At 44.0% G+C, this 25,129-nt stretch overlaps 1 protein-coding gene across 1 annotated transcript in view; it reads right to left on the reverse strand.

The window, feature by feature from the left end:
- Window positions 1-25,129, reverse strand: part of PRKCH (protein kinase C eta) — a 199,735-nt gene that overhangs the window by 101,601 nt on the left and 73,005 nt on the right. The window lies entirely within an intron of this gene.

Raw genomic sequence — 25,129 nt, forward strand, 5'->3', positions numbered from 1 at the left:
GTTGTGCTTAAGAAATATGGTTGGATCATGTTACACTCTTAGTAGGATGGCTTCCCTGCAATAGTCTAGTGAGTCTCCTGATGGAAGTTAGGCTTACTGCAGTTGTTCCATCTGAACCATAGTAAGGTACTAGGGGCAGATTTTCCCCAAAGGGTGGTGTTTCCACTGTCTAATATCTAAGAGAAAGTTGAGTCCTCAGAGAGTAAAATGACTTTCAGGGAGGGCCTTAGTCAGGTGAGAGACTAGTCTTTCCCCCTGGCCCTCACTCGCTGAGTCTGGACCAGAGGCCCCAGGAATGGGGTGTCTACAAGGCTCTGCAGAGACAGACTGAGACAGGCCAGGAGTAAGTCCAGTCGTGATGGTACACAGAGGATGTGTGAACCGTCCCTTGTTAAGAGTGACCATCCGGTGCATATTATTCTGTGTACAGTTCAGTTTCTGCTGTTAGCCTGGTTTACATGATCCAGCCAGGTCTGGCTTTGTTTGAGAGAGTGCATTGAAGGGGGACCACCACCCTCTGGGGCTACCATGGTAGACAGAGAGGGTTCTAGTGAAAAGTGAGGCTCCCCAGAGGAAAGTGACCTGGGTTACAAGGTCTAGCCACATCACCCAGATGGCAAGTCTCACCGCTACCAACCTTGGAGAACCAGGGGTCTTTTTACTAAGAAGACAGAAGATCTTACTCTCCTCTACTAAGTCTGTTCAGTAGACACCAATGCCAGCCTCCCTGACCCAACACCCTTGGCTCTCAGGATCCCATTTCCTCCTCCCTCTCATCCTGCCACACGACTGAGCTCCTCTGGGGGTCTCAAGGAGTTGGGAGGACATCCTCAAGCGACAAGGAAGCTGGGACATACATCCCCCAGCTCCCATCTGTCACTGGTTGATGGCTGCTTCAGGGGAAGGGGCTGTTAATTCTCCCCCATTTCCAGCCTTCCTGTGGCCTGAGAGGAAGTGTGAGCAGGATATCTGTGGCATCTGCCATAGAATAACTTTATACTTACCCTGGTCCTGATTTCTTATTTATATTTTCCTGCCACATATACTTCCTAACAAACTGCTTCAAACTCTTTGTGGAATGAGGTGAAGTATAGACAGAAAATTCTTACAATCATCATCTTCGACTGGTATTGTGTCTGCTCTGCTCCGCACACATCATTTAATGGCAGGAATGTTCTCTTGCTCCCTAAGATTAAAAGCAAGACTCCTAGAATTCCCTTCTAAGAAACTGGTAAGAATTTCTACTCTGTTGCTGTGACTCTACAAAGATCTCATTTCCCGCCACCGGTTTCACCCATAAATAGAATTCCAGCTGCTACTTCTTCATTCTTTCGCTTTTTTTAGAATGAAAATTAAACTTGCTCAGTGGATTGTAACCACCAGCTTTCAGGATGCGGAGGAAACGTGCTCCCGATCCATCGGATCTGGATCAGATCACTACTCTCACTGTCATCCTGACTACCTCGGAAATACCTCAAAATGGCATTACCTTAGACTCCAAGCTTACGTTAGAGGAAGTATCTTTGTTCCATATGCTTAAAAATGGAAGCATTTTCCAATTATCTGGTCATTTTTATTTTCTCCTTCATTACTAAATCTAACTGAGGAGAAAACGTCCCACTAGTGTTATCTCCTGTCTCTCCCCCGCCCCCCCGTAACCTTTGGAACTTAACCTAAGAGAACAATGAAGCCATAATATGGTTTCAACTGGCAGAGCAGAGGCACATGTAAAATGTCTCTTTTTGCTCTTCTGTTGATGTTTTTAATAAAGATGATATACGATCACTATGGAAAACTCAAATGATACTGAAAACTATCAAGAAAAAAAAGTTTCTTTTTAAAAATCATCTTAAATCCTCCTATACTTTGAATCACTTTGAATATTGTGAACATGCCCGATATGTACACTGTATAGATTTACAAGTTTACATAAGTAGCGTCACACTGTATGTGCTATTTTGCCAACTGCTTTTCACCCAATGTATCTTCCCATACTTTTAAAACACTTTCTTTCTTAGAACAGCTTTAGGTTTACAATGAAATTGAGGAGGAGCAGAGCTTTCTCATGTCCCTCCTGCCCTACACATGCCCGGCCTCCCGCATTATCATCATCACTCACCAGGACGGCACCTTTGTTAGGACACATATCTCCCGAAGTCTATAGTTTACCTTAGGGTTCACTCCTCGTGTTGTATATTTTATGGGTTTGGACAAGTGTAAAATGATATATACCCACCATTATAATATCATACAGAGTATTTTCACTCCCTGAAAGTCCTCTGGGCTTTGCCTAGTCATCTCCTCCCCTTGCCCACGTCCTGAAATCACAGAACTTTTTACTGTCTCCATGGCTTTGCCTTTTCCCGAATGTCATATGGTTGGAATCACACAGTGGGCAGCCTTCTCAGACTGGCTTCTTTCACTTCCTAATATGCATCTAGGGTTCTTTCTTGTCTTTGCACGGCTTGCTAGCTCCTTTCCCTTCGTTGCTGGATCCGGCTGCACTGTCCAGGTGCGCTAGTTCGTTGATCCCTCACCTCCTGACGCACACCTCGGTGGCTCCCAAGTCTCGGCAATTATGAACAAAGCTGCTATAAACATCCGTGCGCGGGCTTTAGTATGCGCGTAAGTTTCCGTGTCCTTTAAAAAGCTACTATTTCTGTTTTTATAGCCCTTCATACTAAAGTTACCATGTAACCGCCAAGTCTTATAAAATGAATATGCATCACGACTAAATTAAAAGTAAACTAACAGCACCAGCACATCATCTCCGTGCAAGCAGGGTTTTCCTATTTGAAATGTATTTTTTCCCACTCGCTGGACGCTTAGGGACTGCTCTCTCCACCCCCACCCCAACCCCCAAGCTCAGGTTGGTCTTCCTTCCTCACGAGAAAGGTTCTTATACAAACAACCTGTCCAACCAAAATCTTTTCCAGATAAACATGTGTTTCCTGCTGAGAGCTAAAAGAATCCTGCCCCTTAGTTTGGCTGATTCCATTTCCCTTTCCATTCCCCCCCCCCCTCTTTTCCACTAGTAGATTTCTAAGGTCCCTTCTAAGCTCTCAAGTTCTGATTTTATAATTTCAGAAAAACCTTGTAGGATATTAGCCACGAGGAATATGAAGCTTAACCATTTCCTTCCCCGGCTGCATGGCTGGAAAGAAAGCAACGCGGCCTCCCTCACACTGCGGATTCAACATGATTTTATAACTACGGCCCCACTGCTCACTGGGAGCAGACTAATGCAAAACCTAACACTGAAGGTGAAGTACCTTTATCACATAACCAAATTTCCTGCAACACTGATCAAGGGCTTTGAACCTCGGCCAGCTGTTTATGGCAGTTAAAAAAATAAATAAAGACAAGGAGACAGCTGCTTTAGTCAGATGTCATTTATATCATCTAGTCACTTCCTGTCAGAAGCTAACAATTCAGGAGCGTGTATCTTGGCTACCAGTTGGCCTTTCTGGTTTGTTTATTTGACAACTGCATTATGCTTTCAATTAAACAGTAACAATAAAATTTAAAAGAGACGAAGAAATTCAATTTGCTTTTTTAAAACAGTGTAAAATCGTGGTTTTACCCGGGGTTGAAAATTTAGATTTCTTTTAGTAAAAAGAATCCGGTGTTGTCATCCACGTGCTACTAGAAGGAGAAAATTCCACTAGTCAGGGACAAATGAATTCTTCTTCCTTAAAATCCATCCAAGGGCTTTCTTTATAACTATGTATAAAACAGTCTATGTCCTCAAATAGGAGTCCGTACGTGTCTAGGACAAGCAGATGTATGTGAGAACACTCCAAAGAGCTGGGTAAGGGGGAGCAAATGCCTCCGTCCTCTGAAGTATTTAGTACCAGCTCAACACACCACAGTCACAAAAGTCTGTATTTTTAGTTTTAATTTAGCGGTTTATCATACTCTAGGAAACATGTAGTCTACGCCACAGTTCAACAAACCGCTAGGGTCCACACCGAGAAATGAAGAGCCACAGACCTTTCAACCCTAAGCCATCACTCAATTCACAAATCATTTTGGCGACAAGGAGGTGTTCTGCCCCATTCTGGACACTAAATAGCAGGTTCTCCTTTGCTATGACTTTGGTCGCCGAATGGGCTCTCAGCACACTCAACCTCTTTCTCCCCTCCCCATCATATGCTTATTCAGCCAACAGGTTTTGGACATGCATTAAATGCTGGACACTGATAGGAAGTAGGGGTTCAGTGGGGGAGAACATTCCATTGTGCCCTCAACAACTGAAAGTGCAACGTTAGAGAAAGAGGGGCATGACCCTCATCCAGGCGTGGGGAAGCATGGGGGGCTCATCTTGAAGACGGACAACAAAGCTACGACTTTCAAAACAAGTGAAGGGCAGGTGGGTCAGAAAATACGGAACAGAATTTTGTAAGAGAAAACTGAATGTACCAACGTCCAGAAGCAAGAGAACATAAGGTTCACGGAACTCCTATATCACTCTCTGGCCTGTCGCTTTAACATCTCATAGCTGCCCCATCGTCATCAAATACTTAGCAGATGTCTGCTCTTTACTAGGGTGAAGGACACCAAGCAATAGGGTAAGAGCACTCCAAGATTCCCAAATCATTACATGGAAATACGGGAAGGAATGGCTGGCCCCCCGTTGGTTGGTTTCTTTCATTCCTCATTTCACTTCTGTGGATGATGTACAGTGTTTGCAACATGTATAGTACCACATATGCATAAAATTTACAAGGAAATGTACATATATTTGGGGCGCGTGCTCAACCATTGTTCACTGGTATCTGCACGATCAAAGAAGTTCGGAGGCCACGACTCTAGACGGACTTACTTTCTCGTTGGAGAAACAAGCTATAAAGAGATGAAAAGTACCACGCAGTGAAGCTACGTGCTATCTGCAGGTGCTGGGGGAGCAAAGGGCCGGAAAGGATACCCGAGTGCTGGGGTGGTTGGGACAGGCTCCATGGCAGAGACGGCATTTAACTTAGGCCTTGATGGAAGAGATGGAAGAGATGGAAGAGCAGAGCTTAGACCAAGAAGAAAGGTTAGGGGGGACATTCTATCTGCGAAGCATGACGTAAGCCCAGGTCGTGGGCATTGGGGAATGTTCCAAAATACACTTGTCTAATACAGCGGGTCCTCCCAGAGCAGCAGGACCACGGTGGGGATCCTGGAGCGGAGACAATGGGGGCAGGACAGGAGACACCGTCAGCATCAGGCTAAGAAATCACACTTGATCTTGCGGGCAGGAGGGAACCTGGAAAAGTCGTGTATTCCTTCTGTGCCATGACAAGCTTTCTCTGGAAATGAAACGCTGAGTTAAGTGGTCAGTGAGGTTCCTTCTAACTCTTAAGAGTCTATGTTAGCAGTGAAACCAGCTTTCAAGAATGAGGGCAACAGAAAGGTATTTCAGAAGACTGAATCGCTCACCACCAAGTACCTTCATGAGACAAACTTTAAAAGGATGTATTTCAAGGAGGAGGAAAATGATCCTCAAAGAAAGGTCCGTAACTACAGAAGAAAATAGTGAGTAGAACATTACAAACATGTAGGTACAAATTAACAAAGATGAAATAACTAATAACGTGTAGCTAATTGTGCTTCAAAAGAAAAATAAAAAGACATCTATAAACCAGCCAGTTGCATACGAGTCACAAGGAAGGCGACTGGAGTTACAGCTTTCTAAGATTCTTGTTTGCTCAACAGGAGGGCAAAGTAGTGACTAACTTTAGATTTTTTTTTACTTAGACATGTTAAAATTCCATGTATAGCCACTTTTAAAGAAGAGATTTTTTTCTCCCAAACCAGAAGAGAGGAAAATGAAGTTGGCAGAGATGGTGATGGGGAGAATCTCGATCAACTTTGAAAAAAGAAAGAAATGCCCTGGCAGGTTTGGCTCAGTCATTAGAGCAGCAGCTCTCAGGCCGAATCGTCTTAGATTTGATTCCCTGTCAAGGGTGAGTACCTTGGTTGCAAGCTCAATTCAGGGTACGTGCGGGAGGCAACCAATCGATGAGTCTCTCTCACATTGATGTTTCTCTCTCTCTCCCTCTTCCCTCCCTACCACTCTCTCTAAAAAAAAAAAATCAATGGAAAAATATCCTCAGGTGAGGATTAAAAAAAGAAAGAAAGAAATATAACTACTCCCTGTTTATAAGACACAAACCTAAAACATAGGTGGAAAAAAAAGAAAGTCAAAGGATAAAAGATGTAAGACAAATACTAACCAAAAGAAATGCAGTGTAACCACATCAGTGCCAGATTAAATACTCTGTAAGAGAAACAGAATTACTAGAAGTAAAAAGAAGTGAGCCTATGATAAAATGTTTCACCAGAATATAAAAATGTATATATCTAATATACATTTTATATATCTTGTATATATCTAATAGCATAGATTTAAAAGAAACAAATAAACAGCATTTACTGATTTACAAATACTGTTCACTGCGGATGAGGAGCATGATAGGATTACACTCTCTTCTCCAGGCATCCACGCTCGACCACTCTAAAGAAAATATTCCAAATGTCAAGCTCAAATACGTTCTCTATTCTTTTATTCCATTCGTTGTTCAAAATCATATTACAGTTGGCATCTACTTTCCATTCATGGCGATGCACTTTCATGTCTCTCAGGGAAACAATTGCTACATCCTGGAGTAGATACACATTTAGTCCAGAGAGAAGCTGCCGGGCCATTGTTTTATCATTCCTACCAATAACATGAAAAGTTCCAGTGCTCCACAGTCTCATAAACATTTAGTGGGGCTGTTCTTTTTAACTGTACCCATTTTAGCGGTATCTTCCTGTGGCTTTAATTTGAATTTCCCTACTGCCTAAAAATGTTCAGCATGTTTTATGTGCTTATTGGCTCTTAACAATTTTTTTTGAGAAAATGTCTATTCAAATCTGTTGCCCACTTTTAAAAAACTGAGTTGTCTTGCATTTGTACCATGATTTTCTGGTACAGATGTTTATTTTGGGGGAGGAGATAGGAACTGTTTTTCCTGTTGAGAAAAGAAACATATGCCTCTACTATTAATTCCATGGAATTCCCCCAAGAACTCTCTGCCCAATATTGTGTCCAGACTGAAGACAAAGAAGGTTCTAGAAATGTTAGGGCTCTTGTTTACCTTTTATAACAGCCTGGGGAAAAGGGGGGAGGAATGGAAAGAAATACTGGACTTACATGCTTTAAAATTCTATGCATATAGTTATTATTCTGGCCAAAAAGCATAGAAAACCATACTTTTGCCAAGATTTTTATACAATCTCTAGCAGAGTCAGATAATCCAGTTAAATTTTAATATTTAAAAATTTTAATAAAGTAACCCAAATTACATTCATTCTACTTCCTCTCTATTTACAATTCCTAGTGTACACACAGAGATTTTTTTTTCTGGCCACTTCAGAATGGATCTTGTTAACATCACTGTCAAGTTCTTTATTAACTGAAATACATTTGATTTTAGCAACTGTCACTGCAACTAGTCAAGTACGGCATAGTTCATGGGGCGGGTAAAAGTAGGTTTACAGTTGTGAGTATGCAAAACACAGAGTTTATTCTTGTATTATCACTTATTAATTTGTATTTTTCCATACGAACAACTGTAACCCTACTCTTGCCCACCCGCGTACCGGCTCCGAAAGCACTGGCAATGGGTGTGACTGCTCACCCCCTTTTTTGGAAGTAGCATCCTCAGCTATTGTACAGACTGATAAAAAAATCTTTAAATCCATCTTTGATCACAAAGATCAAAACCAGTGGATGACAGCATGCCCTCTAACTGTAAACCATTTATAAACCTTCACCATTTGCCCTCGAGAAACAGAGCGTTGACTCAGTTCTACAGGTTTCTATTTGCGCAAAGTCTACAGATTGGTTCCTGCTTGTGACATAGTAGTTCTGATGAAAGGGACCTAAACAACGTCTGTGTTCTTTCTGGCCTTCAGGTCTACTTTTTCTCACTTTCATATTTGTATGAAATGAGGAGACGGCAGCTGGTTTCACGTGATCTGTAAGGGATAAAACTTTTGTGTTTCCCTCTAGTCTCCAGACAACTGGATGCTCATTGTAAAGCTCTTTAACGATTAAGAGGTAATTCCCTCTTGCTTTAATTTTGCTTCCTTTAAGAACTTATTTTAAATCTTTAGCCTTGAATGTGGAACCCAAGAAAAGGGTGGGATATGAACTGTGACATTCAGAATTCTTTAAACCATAATTGCAAAAAAAAAAGAAAAAGAAAAAATGATTACTACTGAAAGTCTGAACCACCTCCTCTCCAAAAAGGGGTCATATTAAAGGGACATTTACAAAAAGACTAACGAGAGAAAAACATATTATTATTATTTAATCCTTACCCGAGGATATGTTTTTATCGATTTTTAAAGAAAGAGTAAGGGAGGGGGAGAGAGAGAAACATTGATGTGAGAAACATTGATCAATTGCCTCCCGTACTTGCCTGGACCAGGGATCGAACCCATAACCTGGGCATGTGCCCTGACTGGGAACTGAACCCAAGACCCTTTGGTGTAAGGGGTGATGCTCCAACCAACCGAACCACATAGGCCAGGGCAAAAAAAAATATTTTTAACTTTTATATGCAATGCTTGAACTCAAAATCAAACTAGTGGGGAATATTTTCTGTGGGACTGATAGACCCAGCAATTTTTCACTTTCCAAAAATAAGAGCTCCCACTATCACAAATGAAGCATTTTTGTTGTTTACTGTAAGTGCCAGGTTAGCGCTCTGTTGATGGAAATAAAGTGGATTAATTCTCAAATTACCCATTTTGGAAATCAGACAATAAACAGGCTCAGTCATTCTCAGCCTCAGGTTGTAGCCCAGTAACACACTGGGGATTTGGGAGGAGAGCCACGTGGCTGCTTTTGTGAATGCATGCATTTCTCCATTACAACCTGTCTCTAAACCAAACTGCATTCCTGGAGCAGTAACTCACGAGAGTCAAATTTCCTCAAACAAAACCTTCCGCATTTTCTTGAAGTTGCATGAGAACATTCCTCTGTGAACAAGAGGACACGGCACCTTAGCGTCAGACGATGATTACAGGTAAAAGACCCTGAAGAGAAATGATTTCTGAGTAAGCTACAGCCTTCCACTTAAAACTGTATAAATCGCAGTAACGACAGAAGACTTCCTTCTTCCAGTATTTGTGGCAAACTCTAAACAAAACAAGAATCTTCATGGGAAACCTCTTAGACTTCCTTGGGGCAAAATTACCATCTAAGACTTTAAAGAAAAGATTCTGGATCAAAGGGTTATTAAGAAGTGACACCTTTGATGAAAACATTCCTAACGAGGCTGTCTGCCTGGACTTGTGAACGAGCTGAGAATCTTGTTTCAGCAACAACAGGGGACAGGGTCTGTGTAAACTGGAACCTTGATTCTAGAGCATGTGTCTGGAGGTTTGAGCATTGTGTTTGGGATTAATAACTAAAGAAATTATAGTTCTGATTTTTTGAAAATGTTTTCATTGAAGGCACTGGCAAACACTGCGCAACAGGGGATGTGACAGCTTGGCAGCGTGCATGGGGCATGGGCACACAGACGGGCAGGGACATGAAAACATTCCTCCTTATGAAAAAGCCAAACGAAACTGTCCCAGAGTGCACCTGGGTGTGCTTTCTGCTGACCTGGAACTCAAGTGTGGCCAGGTCTCTCCAAAAACAGGCATGTAGGGTTATCATCTTACATTCAGAAATTCATGACTTCGATAAGGTGAATGAAGTTACAGACAATGACAACAGCCTTTTAAAGAGCTGACCTATCCCAACCCTTCACTTATGGCCCTCCTGAGCCTGGACCAACAACCCCTTCCGGATTAGCAACCATCGCCCCCTCCACAAATCCGTGCTCCAAACTGGTGTCCTGGCCACTCAGGACCCTTCCTCCTGCTGGACTCCGCCCAGGGCACTCCCCTCACCAAGAATGGCTTCTCCACTTCCCAAAGTCAATCCTCATAGAAGTGCTTCCTCACCAAAGTGTCTGTGGGACCCTCCAGCTAGCAGTGCTCTCTCACCTTTTCTTCCTCAGGATCACTGCACGGATCTGATGTTCTTCTGTACACAACACTCCATTTAGCCTTCATGGTCTTACAGTCATTCAATTGCTTGTGTAGTTTTGCCTCAAGTAGACCAAAGATTTCTTGGAGGCTAGAGCTAACTTTTATAGTTCTGTATCCTGCCAGGATCTGTCACAATTAGTGTCTAACACCCATTAGTGTTATCCTTGAGAAATATACTAACAAGCAACTGAAAATTACAAAATGCAAGTTAAAGATCCCTTGTTCCCATTCTGGATCTTTAGGATGCTGGGGTTCAATGGGACTGCCTGCTTCTCAAAAGCCATCATGGTGTGGTAGCCATGATGCAGTGATCTGTGAAAGGGCTGGGCTCAGAGTCATCTGGGAGCTTTAATTTAGGCTCCAACACTACTTACATATATAAATTTTGGCAACTTATTTCATTAAATCAAAAATTTGTCACATAGCAAACCTAGGCAAGGTACGCTGTTAAAAACAGTTTCTGCCCTGCGTGGCTTGGTGGTTAAGTGTTAATCTATGATCCAGGAGGTCACGGTTCGATGCCTGGTCGGGGCACATGCCTGAGTTGCGGGCTCAATCCCCAGTAGGGGGCATGCAGGAGACAGCCGATCAATGACTCTCATCATTGATATTTCTATCTCTCGCTCCTTCTCCCTTCCTCTCTCTGAAACTCATTTAAAAAAAAAACACATTTAAAAAACAAAACAAAAACAATAGTTTCTAAGTATGACTAAGAGACAGTGTGTGTGTACGTGCATGTGCTGCTGGCGTGTGTACACATGCATGTACACACATATGCAATGCCCCAGGCCTTATTAAGCTCACAGTCTACTGTAGTATTTCTGCTTATTAAAAAGTAGAGACTCCAAGACTCTGTTCCAAACTAAATCGGAATGTCTGGGGTGGGGGCCAAGAATCTGTATTTTAAACTCTTGAGAACCAGTGGTCTCGCAGGAAGGACACACAGTAAACAGTTACAACGTAAAAGCCACTGTTGCCTTATCCCTAGTCTGCGCGTCCAGGGTGCTATGAGACCAGAGGAGGGAGCGGTCAGTGCGGGGACTCTGGAGCCCATGCAGAGTAGGTGATACCTGAGCTGCATCGAAAGCTCGAGAAGCACTGTTTCAGGGAGAGAAGAGGGACCAACGGGAAAATACCCAAGAAAGGCCTTTTTGAACAATCCACACCCTGCCAGGCCCCTATTTAAAAACCATTTAATGGCTGCCTTCAGGCCACAGGGGAAAGTCCTGGAACCAGCACACCTGCTGGATTACCTGCCCACACTAAACCTGAGCTCTCATCCATCCCTGCCTGGCCCTGAGGTCCCTGCCTGTTCTAATGCTGCCTCCTCTCCTTCCTGTCCAACTCTACCTCCCAGTAAACTGACTGACTTCAGGACTTGCCTTATTGAAGCTGCTCAAGCCAGAGTTTGACTGCCCTCCTCCTCGTATCCCCAGCACCAACACTGAAGCTCCTGTCACACAGACACAGTTTACCTGTTTAGGCTGTGAATGAGGGGTATGCATGGCGGGGAGATGTAATCCTACTGCTCAGCATATAACTAGGAATGAATGAATGAATGAATGAATGAATGAATGAATGAATGAATGAATGAATGAATGGAGTGAACATACAGAAGTATAAGAGAACATGCCACATTCAGGCACCTGCAGCTGGTTTACTGTTGCTGGAACTGCAGTGAGAATAAAGGAGACCAGTAGGAGATGAACTTTAAAAGAAACGTCAATATCAGAGCAGGACAGGAAGGAGTGTGAGCCTTCACGGATCATACAAAGGCACTGAGAAGTCTCACTCTTATTACATTCCCTAAATTCTCTCAAGATAAGGCCAAGAGAGAACCTAGGTCACTAGGGCTGGTTTGTGATGATTAAACGAGAGAATATATGTAAGAACAATGCAGCCCTGGCCGGTGCGGCTGAGTTGGCTGAACAATGTAACATGCACTGAAAGGTAATCGGTTTGATTCCTGGTTGGGGCACATGCCCAGGTTTCAGGTTCAATCCCCAGTAGGGGGTGTGCAGGAGGCAGCTAATTAATGACTCTCATCATTGATGTTTTTCTCTCTCTCTCTCTCTCCCCTCCCTTCCTCTCCCTCTAAAATCAATAAAAACATATTTTTTTTAAAAAAGAACAACACATACATTATAAAGTATAAATGTAATAATATTTTCTGCAACTTCCAGCTATTAAACCTATCCAGGCTCATAGTGTTTAGTTTTCATATCATTATCAGCACTACCTAAAACTGGTTGCATACTCTGATGATAAAAGGTGACAAAAGTGTAGAGCTCAGGAAATGCAGTCACTTATTAGGGCACTATAGGGAAGAGAGCATCGTGGGGACATGCCCCTTTCAAAATAAGCTGATTTTAGCCCAGCTGGGTGTGGCTCAGCGGTTGAGCGTCGACCTAGGATCCAGGCAATCAGGGTTCGATTCCCTGTAAGGGCACATGCCCGGGTTGCGGGCTCAATCAATGACTTTCTCATCATTGATAGTTTCTATCTCTCTCTCTCTCTCTCTCCCTCTCCTTTCCTCTCTCTGAAATCAATAAAGATATATTAAAAAAAAAAGAAAAAAAAAAAAGCTGATTTTATACCTGGGTCACTCATAAAACCATCCACTAGATAATGTCTACTATAAACTAGTATGTCAGCGGTTTTTCAGCTCAATGGTTTGTATACTTATCTGATAGCAATAATCCACACTAGAGATTTAAATAAATCAAATTGATTTCACATATTAAGCACAGAGTAGAAACCTTTTATCCAAATATTCTTACAGCTAGCTTCCCCATCATGGGCCAGAGGGGGCTGTGGGGTCTCAGGTCCCCTCCCCAAGTCCTCCCCCTGAGCTCCTCTCCTTGGGCCCATGGCAGGAACAATGGGAGAGAGAAGGGAGACAAAGGAGCACTGAAAGTTGCCCTTACCAGCCTCTCCCACGAATTCTAAGCAAACCTCTGCAGGACCCCAGAGGCATTTCTGGGAGTGGTTTTTCTCAGAAGGGTTAGAGATCCACAGATGGACATATAGATAAAATGAGTCTGTTCACTCCTCTGCTCCCAAGGTTAACTGCAATGGTCATGTGATCTTTGGGGAAAACACAACATTGCTGTAAGTGCCAAAGGCTTTTACAAGCAGCTACACAGATAGTGAGAACAAGGGGCAAGTTCTCCAGCAAGGGACAGACTCTCCGGTAATTTAACTCCAGGCTCCGGACTCTAGTTGTGGCCTGGGGTTAGAAGTTTGCTGGACAGACAGATTGAAGCTGAGCCCCCTTGGCAGCCAATTCCCTCCCTCCCTAAGCCTGTGCCTTTTCCCACAGGTGAGAGTGACTTGCTCAGTGGTATTGTTTTTTATACTGACTGATGCCCGCACACCTGGGGTATAGTGTCTGCCTGTGGGACAGGCTTCCACAATTCTTGCACCAGCCTGGGTTAGGGAGGAAAAGGTAGGAGTGGTACACGCCAAGCTCCCAGAGTCCCCCCATCAATGATCAGAGTGACAGGGGAAGGGGACAGTGTCAGGCTTCCTGAAGAAAAGGCGTAGTCACTCATGCACATACATACAGAAGCACACGTTACTCCCTAAGTACAAAGGGCAGAAGGGTAATAATCCAGCCGATGATTTTGAATGACTGTGGTTCAAACTGGGATCCACCTGGCACCTGGCTTCAGGAGGCTGCAGGTACAGGCCCACCCTTAGGGCCCCCATGAGCAGAGCCAGTTCTGCTGGGTCTCATGGAAGCTGGGGTTCAGGCAGCCAAGGTGGGCTCTGTCCCTGGGCTGAGAGCCACAAGCCTTCATGTGGCATCTCTGGCAAAACAGAGCAAATTGTGATAGCCAACCTCGAATGCATAAGGAGCTAGGTGAACACCACCCAACCCTCTCTATTCCCTTATTCTACACATTCAAGTACACGTATAAGTATACCTACAAGCACATACAAAACTGTTCAGAGTACATTTGGGTTCAAAAGACTTATGGATTTGTCTAATTTTAGCTGTTTTGCTTTATTTGTAACCAGTTCCCAATGTTCCAGATTTCTTCAATGACAACCAACCCCTCTAGGATGGTATGCGTATCTCAGAGTTCCACTGACATCAGTTCCTCCAACGCCACCAGTGAGGGTGAGGGGCCCAGGCAGAGTTCTGAAGGAGTTTAACGCCACTTCCAAAGCACCAGTTCCTACTTTTAAAAAAATCAGTTTTATATACTGTATTGCATTGGTTCTCAGCTGGGTATGATTTGGACCCCCCAGGGGACATTTGCCAATGTCTGATTGTCACAAGTGGCGCGAGGAGAATTGCAACTGGTATCTAGAGTGCAGAGACCAGGAATGTTGCTAAATATCCTACAAGGCACAGAACAGCCCCCACAACAAAGAATTACTCTAATCTAGTTATCAATAGGACTGAAGCTGAGAAACCTTGTGGTGTTTGGATTCTGTCTTTTTCACTTGGGAAGAAGAAGTATTTTGTTGCTTAAAAATAAGTTTGAAAACTTCTGCTCTAGGACACCTGCCCGGACCCAAACACAATAAAGACTCTTTTGTATTAAGCTTCAAAGTCTATGATAGTACAGATATTTTAAAATTCCCATAATAGATCTTTTGGAAAATCACTAGCTGCTATAAAGAGTTAAGACCTTGCCTTTTTTTTCCTATTAAACATGGGGTAGGAATCAAGGCCCTGTTGCCACCTAGTAGGATGTAACACAAGACTCCTACTGAGCTGGTGTAGAATCTAAATGACTTCACCCAAAGGGGGGAGATCAGATGGAGGCGGAGTGTTTGTCCTGATGGGAAGCCACGGGTGTTGGCCTCATAGAGATCAACTCTCCATCAATCAGGCAGAGAGCCAGAAGTTAAATATATTGCTTCTTTTAGGAAGGAAAATGAACAATGGCCTCTTCATTTGAAACCACAATGGGAATTTAGGAAGGGCAGAGCATAATTCCCAGGGTGGAAAATGGCCCAGGCTTCAGAGTTAATGTCCTTGCTCTTCTGGGGCAGCCTTTGAGAGATTTTCACTCATTGCTGGTGAACTCTCTACTTATTAATTCCAGCGCAAAACCCAGGGACTAAGAGGCACCTTTTGATGCCAAACAAAGGAGTCATTCTGATTCTGGGGCCAAGGGAAGAAATGCAGCTGCCCAACCTATCAGGAAGGCTTCCTGGAGCTCTGAGGTCTCAGACGTCTCTCAGCAAAAGAAACCAATACTCCATGCTTAGGCCACTCCTTCCAGATATAAAGACAGAATCCACAACACACATCACTCTCTCTCTAAGCCCAGCTTCACCTTTCATCCCCACCTTTTCTCCTGAGGCCATCAGACCTGCTTCGAGGAGGCACCCCAGGGCCCTTGTGCATTAATCATCCTATGTCACGCTGCACTGTGTTTCGATGCCCACCTTCCCATCCAGGCTGAGCCTTCTGAAAGCAGGGATACTGTCACATTCATGTTTTAACACTAGGACACAAATTAGTACCTGGCACAGGGGGGACTTAACATTTGATGAATGAATGAATGAGCTTGGCCTGTCCCATACGCAACAGGCTTCACAGTAGGACCTACTCAAACTCTACATGACCGGCCACATGCTCCCTCACACTGTACGTGCGGTTTGCAGTGTGCGAACGCAGCTCAGAACTCGCTTCAGTAAACAGGGCTGAGGAACAGGATAGAACTGTGCAGATGGTAGATGTTTCTCCAGGAATCATTCCACAGGTAAAACAATGGCAGGGTGGAGAAATTCAATAAACAGCTGCCCTTTGAGGTGGCAAAAGACACACTCTCCCTTTTCAAGTGTAATCAGTGGGTCTGCTGACCTCGCTGCTACCCTTTCAGTGGAGAAATAACCCTGGTGTGGCTTCCTCGTTAGTCCTTAGAAGCATCCAGAAAAAAGTCCTCCCACACAAAGAAACTGCAAACACAAATACACTTTCAACCTAGCTGCTTTCATTTAGACTATCAAGTTTTGTAAGATAAAGACTCAATCACTCTATAGGCATTTTTTCTTAACCTTTCCCCCTCCCCCCCTTTTTTTTTTTAATGAAAACTGGCTATTGGGACCTTTCCCAAGCTGTGGGTCCAGGACTGGTGGGTGGACTCCTTATAAGGGAAGATGAATCCACAACAGGCCCTGCCTCAGGCCACAAAATATGTCTAACATATATACAATTAGTGTTTAAATAACTTTGTAAATTAAAAAATCCAATTAAAGACTTTACCGAATTTATTAAATTTTGCCATTAAGTTTATTATTAGTCCAATGAAACATGGATTCTACTAACTCCATGTATAAAAAGTATACTTAGGTGAGGTGCTGGGAAATTTAGTAAAGGCCTTTGATAATCAAAAGTGTCACGTCTGGCCAGTGTGGGCGTGGCTCAGTGGTTGAGCTTTGTCCCATGCACCAGGAAGTCGCCAGTTTGACTCCCAGTCAGGGCACATGCCTGGGTTTCCGGGCTCAATCCCCAGTAGGGGGCGTGCAGGAGGCAGTTGATTGATGTTTCATTGATGTTTCTATCACTCTCTCTCCCTTCCTCTCTCTGAAATCAATGAAAACCTATATATATTTAAGAAGTGTCAGAATGCACTAAGCCAGCCCATTTAAAGAGTTTCTTCTGTTGAGCTCTACTAACAGCCCTAGAAATAAGGCCCTTTCAGTTAAACTGATAATGAGAGATTGAGAAAGACTGCCAAGAATGGGGGATACGAACTGGGGTCCTGTTTGGTAAAGAGATTTGGGGTGTACACAGAGAGAGAAAGCCCTTTCAGAGAAGCCTGCCCTAAGGACCAGCCTCGCCTCCAGAGAATGAAGTAGATGTCAGTGCTTAATGAAGGGGCTTTTAACCCCCATCCTATACTGGACCCCAGTCCCTCCTTTTCAGGTATGACGGCTCCTGAAAAGGGGAAGGTAGAATTTCAGGACCCCTGTGTACAGCCCTTATAAGTGTCATATAGAACTAGGTCCCCTTTGATATTTTAGGTGCAGCAGAACGTTGGGTGGGAATTGTCCTGCTGTCCCAGAATTTTAGCTGAGGACAAAAGGCATTAAGTACCTATAATCTGAGTTTGAGAGGCCCCTCCCATCAGGGCTTCCTGGAGACAGGACCTCTAACCCCATCACCAGTTCGGCAGCACTGCCCCTAAGTCAGAACGAGTCTGAGAAAGGAAGGGGCGTCGGCATGAGAGGGGTGCGAGACTATTCCCTTCCCAGCCTGAAGCCGAGGGAGGGAAGCTCTAAGACGATGGTTCTTGGGGGAGAGGAGGGGAGATAGGAAACAGGGAAGGGGATGTTGGGCCTCAGAACAAGAATTCACCCTCCCCGAAGGGCATCAAAAGGTACAAACTTCCAGTTATAAAATAAATAAGTCATGGAGGTGTAATGTACAGATGAACAGATATCAAATGTAGTATTTACATACAAGGAGTACTACTCAGCCTTAAAAAGGAAGAAAATTCTGACACATGCTACACCGTGGATGAATTTGAGGATATCATGCCAAGTGAAATAAGCACATGTAAGATACCTAGAGTAGTCAAATTCATAAAGACAGAAAGTAGAATAGTGACTGGCAGGGGCTGGGGGTGGAGGAACAGGGATTCGTTGTTTCATGGGTAGAGTTTTTGTTTTGCAAGAGTTCTATTACGTTTTAGAGTTCTGGAGATGGATGCCAGTGATGCTTGCACAACAATGCAAATGTAACAAATGCCACTGAACTGTACACTTACAATGATTAAAACGGTAAATTTTTATGTGCACTTTACCACAATTAAAAATAACTTTGTAAAACTGAAGGAAGTAACGTATGTGCTAATTAACTAGACAGTGGGAATCTTTTCCCAATGTATGTGTAAGGATCACCACAATGTACAGTTTAAATATCTTGTGATTTTATTTGCCAATTGTACCTCGACAAAGCTGTAATAAAAAAACTTAAGGCAACAGGAAAGTTATGGAATCAGCCGAATATGGTGTTAAAAAACCCACCACCTGAAGGGAAAGAAGATTCCACATAGCAGAGTCTAAAGTAAGTGTTATTAAAAGAATTCCTATTAACATCCCCAATGAGAATCCTCATTAAGCTGACTCCATATCCTCAGTCTTTCAAGCGGCGATTCCTCTTCCCTAGCTCTCCTTCTAGCTAGAAACAAAAGTCTGGATGAAACCTCTTCCAAAAATATCACTTTTGACATGATTATGTAATGTCAAAGTTGGAGGGGGTGGAGGCCCTGCAGATGCTTGTTAAAACGGGAAATGGTAGGAACCACTTCTCGTTCCACCTTCTCTGTCTCATTTGATGCCCTTACATATCAGGATGTTGGGGGCGGGGCACAGAGGTACACATAGAACACTAACTTCATATTGCTTTTGCTTTTACTTGAGAGATAAAACATTTAGGTAGGGGAAATAAGTGGTTTGAAGCTTAGGTGTCAGGAGAAGAGAGGTAGAAATGGAGTAAGCATGGGGGTTGATATGGAAGAAAGATGATGACTGGGGTCTGAGTCTGAGGTGTTTGGAAGATATCATGGAGCTGGGGCTCAGGGGAAGAACTGAGGCTGAAGGTAATCCTTGACAGTATCCCTGAAAATGACAGACCCTACCAGGACGGGTGCACACTTTTAAGATATATAAGGAGGAATGGAGGCCCGAGATGGAAATTTGGAAGCAGGATCAGAATACTATAACAGAAGGGGTGAGTGCTTTCTTTCATCCCGGTCAACAGTTCATGTTCAACAGAACCTAGGGATAGAAGATACCTGCTAACTGGAAGAATGAAGGAGTGCTGCTGAGGTGTGAGTGCTCAGCAGGTGACTGGATACAGGGAGCTGACATTCAGGAGAGAGCTCTGGACTGCAGACACAGATGCAGGGGTAGAAAGCCAAGGTTACAGTGAGATCCCCAGGGACGTCAGTGAGAACAGCAGTGGACTGAACACTGATCCCTGGAGAACACAAACTAAAGGGGGGTGGGGGGGAGAGAAATCCAAAGATACAAAGAAGAGTCAGAGAGGTAGAAGCATGGTTAGTAGACTTCAGAGTTGTGAGAGTCAGAAAGTGTTAGGGCCCTGATGCGGAGGGAGTGATGGGCATTTTCAAATGCGACAGAGATGTCCAGTAAGGTGAGGACTGAAAACTTCTGACTGGACTTGGCAACATGTCCTCAGTGACCTTATCAAGAACGACTTGAGCAGACTGGTGGTGAGGGGAGCCCGAGAGTTGGAGGAGAGAACAGAAGGTAAAGGAGGGGAGAGCATGTACAAAGACCACGTTCTCAAGACACGCGGGTGAAAAAGAGGAAACAAACTGGAAAGTAACCAAGAAGGAGCTTAAAAGACCTTTAGGATGAAGAGGCTTAGCCATGTTTACAGCTTGGAGAAAGAACCAAGAAACAGGGAGACGAAGGATTTAGAGGCAGGGAAGCAAGGTCCTGAGAAAGCACAGATCTTCGGCAAAAGCAAAGCAACTACTGTCTGGGACAGAGGCTAAGGGACAAGGGTGGGTGGGACAATAGCTAAAGTGAGAGCAGGATGTAGTTGAGAGAGACCACACGGGATGCAATTTTCTTGATCATGCAGGAGGCCAGGCCCCTGCTCAGAAAGAAGGCCCAGGGTGCATGGGGGCCTTGCAGAGAATGATGAAGGCCGAGCCATCGCTGCAGGGAACAGGAGGAGGTGGAGGTGCTGAGGATCACCACTCGGAAGAGAGGGCACGGACTTGGTAGCAATGTGAGGCTCTCGAAAGAACAGTAAACAGAACTGCGCACAGCGGCAAGGCCATGGTGGAAGGTTGCTGAGAAAAGACTGATATATTTCATAATGAGGAGGTGTCTGAACAAGAGAGGATCAGAGACTGCGGAGAAAGTGGGTGGTGAGCAGATAGAGAACGTTTGTCGAGGTCGTTGGCCATAAAAGGGGAGAAACAGAGGTAGCTCAGGATCCGATGAAGAATCCTTTTAGGTTCTATCTTCCAACCACATCACCAAAGGAGAACCAATCAGGGGAGAGGAAGGCACTGCACAAGTGCAGTCAGGCCAGAGAAGTGAGCAAGCAAAATATGTTAAGACACCAGAGAAGATGGATCTGTTCAGGAAAAAGGTGCATGTAGCCTCTGTGGAAAAAGAGGTTTCCTTGGCAACCTGCATCAAGAAAGAGAGACGGCCACACTGAGCCACTGTGGGTACATAAAGATGGAAGTCATTGCAGGATTTTTCTCAGCAGAGTATTAGAACCAGAATTTGGGTTAGGGGGAAAAAGAAAAGAGAGAGAGAGAAAGGCTTAGAAGTGTGACGGTTTTGGAGTCATTGAAAAATCAAGAAGCACACTTGGAATTTTGCTGGGTACCTGGTTATACACCAGGAATTCACATGCCAATGGATCCCGCAGCACTTCTTGTCCCAGAAGCAGCACTGTAGGGTGACTGTTCTGTCTGGCACTGGCATGGCAGACATGAAGTAAGGTTCAAGGGTTAACTGACTCCTGGGCATCACCGAATTAGCACTGCAGTGGTGACCCCAGAGTTAGGGTTCAAGAGAACACTGAGCAGACCAGGAGGGGCTTAGGGATCAGATAAATTAGCAGGGGCCAGGTTCAGGTCATGTGGATTTGGTGGAAGTAACATAAGGACTGAGTAACAACATAGGAAAGTAACATCAGGATTGATTGAAAGGCACACCATGTTTCAGATCCAATTTGTGTCTCTTTTTTTCTTTTCTTTAATCTTCCATCTCTAGATTTAACTTTTTAAACATATGGAATGGTTATCATAACTTTTATTATCTTGTCTGCTAATTCTACCATCTGTGTTCTGGGACAGTTTCAATTGATTGGTTTATCTCCCATTATAGGTCATGGTTTTTTGTTCCTTTGCATGTTGGTAATTTTTAAAATTGATTTTTAAAGAGAGAAGAAGGGAGAGGGAGAGAAAGAGAAACAATGATGTGAGAGAGAAACATCGACCTGCTGCCTCCGGCACATTCCCTACTGAGGATCGAGTCCAAAACCCAGGCATGTGCCCTGACTAGGAATTGAACCAGTGACCTCTTGGTACATGGGACGACACTCAATCACTGACCCACACCAGCTGGGCACACAAAAGATATTTCAATGAATAATTAAGGACTAGATTTAAAATGGATTTTCACTTGAGCATGATACCATCTTTAACTTAAGAAGGAACTGGGTAATGGTTAAACCCTAAACAAAGCAAGCCAGCAAGCAAACAAACCTTGCTTATGGACTCAAACAAGAGACACCATGTAGTAATACAAAGGCAACCACGCCTGTAAAATTAAAACCGCAAAAGTCAACACACACTTTAACTTACAAATGAGAAACCAATTTAATAAACTAAGGAAATATTTGAGAAAAGACCAAAGACTATAAAAATCTCCCCACGGAGCGAACCAACTGCAATTTGTGAATAAATAACAAAGCTAACATGCGGAGTTGCTCCACGTTCATGGACAGCACTCAAGTCATCAGGCTGGTGACTACAACCAACAAAATCCTGGTACAGGGGAGAAGGTAGCGGACAGGGGCCAAAGCTACTTGGCAATTTACAACACCTGCCCTGGCACTTAAAATTCAACCCTCTACATGTAATAAATTAACTGCAAGGTGCCCATACAATCTGCTTTTTAAACCCACCTTCTTTCTGGAACCTAACAATGTCTTGTAAACATTAATTAACATTAACATGGCTATAGGAAGGCGGCACTCATTGCGATTTTAGACCTGTGCTAAAAGAGCCAGCTAACAGTAGGGGCTGGTTTTCAATATGATCCCAAAGAGCAATTCCCTGGACCTACTAAACAGAGGAGTAGCCCTAATTCCCTGTTCTGCTGTCCTACCAACATTCCTATGGAGCGCCATAGTAGTGGGGCTGCCCATGAATAGGGCTGGGCTACACCCTTCCCTCTCCACAATATGATTCATGGCACAACTCGCACTCACAAGGAGAGGCTGTGCCAGCAGCATCAGTCCAAGCATTAGCCAGATCCTCAAGGAACGACTTGGGAAAAGGTGTAGAAATGGCTCTGGTGGGCAGATCTAAAAAGAGGGGCAACATATGCTCTCTGTGGGGCCCAGCAAGCAGGAAACTGGCGAAGCAGCACTTCCGTCACAGGCAGTAAACCCTTCACTCCCGCCCACGGCATTGCTGAAGGCAGCTACTACCAAAAGCACGTAGACACACAGGCTGGAATGTACCTTGCCCCCTCCCAGAAGGTAGCACATGTGAACTTCAATTGCTGCGCAGGGTTTGAAACAATGACTGAGAAAGGGGGTTTATGTCATCATATTTTCCCCAGTGCCTTTTAGATGATTCACCACAAAGTACATGGAAATAAATTGGGTACGGATTTCCTTTTACAATGGGTGGGTGCATAATCTGCATCAGGCCTTAATATAACACTTTGTGGGTGTGTGCCTGTGTGTATAATCTCATGTCACCTTCACAGCAATCCTGGGGGTAGATACCACTAGCTCCGTGTTTTTATGCATGAGACAAACATTGTTCAAGGTCACACAGCTAGGAAGTGCAGGAAGCAGAGACACGTCTGTCTAACCTAAAGCTGATGCCCTCCACAACCCACCCTACATCTCAGGCACCATAAGACATCCTCAAGGGCAATTCCCCAGGGGGATTTTGTCTGTAGGGTTCTGCTAAGGAAAGGATTGTCATTAACACCAGAAGTCCGGGGGGGGGGGGGGCACATTCAGGAAGCTGAAGGCATCACTAAAAGTAACCTATTACCTGAAAGCATGACTTATTTTCTGGATTGGAGAGAGAGAGAGGGAGAGAGAGATTGAGACTGATTGATTGATTTCTTTCCTCCCCCTCCCCCCAAAGCGAGACTCTTACATGACCCAAAACCAGAAATGGGAGTGCCACTGGGGAAGGCTGGGATGCTAAATGGCGCCAGAGAGGAACCTTTAAGGTATTCAGTGAAGGAAAAGTGTTTCCAGTTGACTTGGGCAAAGAAGTGACCCTTCTTCTTCAAAGACAATTAAAAATGTCCCCATGGTTACTGCACACTGCCAAATACACACATTGAACAAACACTCAGATTCAGAATTACAAACTGAGAGACAGAGGCATGGAATGTGAAGGCACAGAGAATGCAGACAACAGGGAGTGTTGGGGAAAGGGGCTCCCTGGAGAACCCTGCCCTGACCAGAGTTTGAGGTGAAGAACTTCAAAGCATCGCACTATGCCACATACAAAACAAAACCCGCCTGCGGGCCAATTTCAGCCCACGAGCTGTTTGCATACACTGGTTAGACAGGGGCCTGGCAAACAGCCACAGCCGATATTCTGCATATGAGACAGCACATAAAGACTGAACTTTCAGTGCCCTTCAAACATCCACAGATGCAAAGACCAAGAGTGCCGGAATTAGAGATCTCCAATGAGGACATGGAACACGAGGCAGAGGTGTGCAACAAGACATGACCAATCCCAGGTACACCTGAGCAGGACTCTGAAACTGTTCCTTCTGCATCCTGCTGAGTGTTCCCACAGCGTCCTCAAGGTAGCTAGCAGGTGCTATCGGAGTCCTACTGCATCATCACTTAAAATTGATGGTCCCCTCCCAGAGTTAAGCTTCAGTCTTTGCAATGAATCCTTCCTGAAGTCTGCCGTTAGAAGGAACCGCTCCAGGGATTGTTAGGCACTCCCTTTGCCTGGGTGGATTCGAAGTCCATTAGATAAGACAGCGGTACCCCGGCCCAGCTGGTGTGGCTCAGTGGTTGAACACTGACCTATGAACCAGGAGGTCACAGTTCACTTACCTGTCAGGGCACATGTCTGGGTTGTGGGTTCGATACCCAGTGGGAGGAGTACAGGAGGCAGCCAATCAATGACTCTCTCTCATCACTGATGTTTCTCTCTCTCTCTCCCTCTCCCTTCCTCTCTCTGAAATCAATAAAGATATATTTTTTAAAAAACCAAAAACAAACAAAAAAACCCAATTTTTTTTTTTTAAAAGGACAGTAGTACCCAGATAGGCAGTCCCTTCTATTGAATGGTATCTGAATACTACCGACTTACCTATATGAGTTACTATATCTTTTCTAAGAAATAAGTGATTCATTTTACTGAGAAACCCGAACTCATCTGAATTTTTATTGCCAAAATCCTCATAATAGGGAGATTGATAAAGGTAAATGCTGAAAGCATAAAAATAGTCACCAAGGAACAGACTGACCACTTTTAAATTGGGCCCTTCCCTGACATTCCTCCCTGCGGAAAACTATCCTTTGCCCACCGTGTGATAGGCTGCTATGCTCCCTCTGAGAACCAGATATGTCCCACGATACAACTTACACAATAAAAATCGGGCACAGGGTATAAAAGTAAAATCTTGTAGCTGAGGCAGGTTGAGAAATTGACAAGCCGCCCCAATCACAGCAAAGCCCCAACACAGTAAATCGGGGTATCAGGCCCATCACCAGTGAAAAGGTCAACACTCATGGAGCCAAGCCCGGCCTTGGGAAAAACTGATGACGTCTTCAAATATTTTTGCAAAAATAAGCCTCTTCATGAAAGTGCTGAGAAAGCCAGTGTAAAGTGGAAGATGTTATCATGCTTTCAAACCAGTCAGAAAAGTACACACCAAGTTATTGGATCCGCTCTTGGTTCTAAGAATTAGCATACAGGTGCCATTGTAATCCAAACACTGATAAATATAAGATGAAAGAAACTTACTTTCATAATTTTTGTCATCGTTTTTAAAAACAGAGTACCAAATAAACCTTTTAAAACATATATACTATAAAAATGTTGGCTCCAATTGTAGCTAGAATCACATTAAATTGCCTTTTCCTGGTCCCAGTTACTCTGGGAGATGGGAGATGCCTATAATGTGTGTCCAGTCCCATAGTTGATGGGCAGCAAAGCCAACATTCCCATCCCAGTTTTATTACTTTCAAATCTGGTTTGCATCTCAGCATTAGGAGGGTTTGCAGACATGAGCAAGGCCCTTAGCCTCTGAGTCTTGTTCTCTTCTCCTAAAAGTGCAAACACTGTAACCTCTCCTCTCT

Source organism: Miniopterus natalensis, chromosome 1 (genome assembly GCF_054644295.1).
Source record: "Miniopterus natalensis isolate mMinNat1 chromosome 1, mMinNat1.hap1, whole genome shotgun sequence".
Lineage (NCBI taxonomy): Eukaryota > Metazoa > Chordata > Mammalia > Chiroptera > Miniopteridae > Miniopterus > Miniopterus natalensis.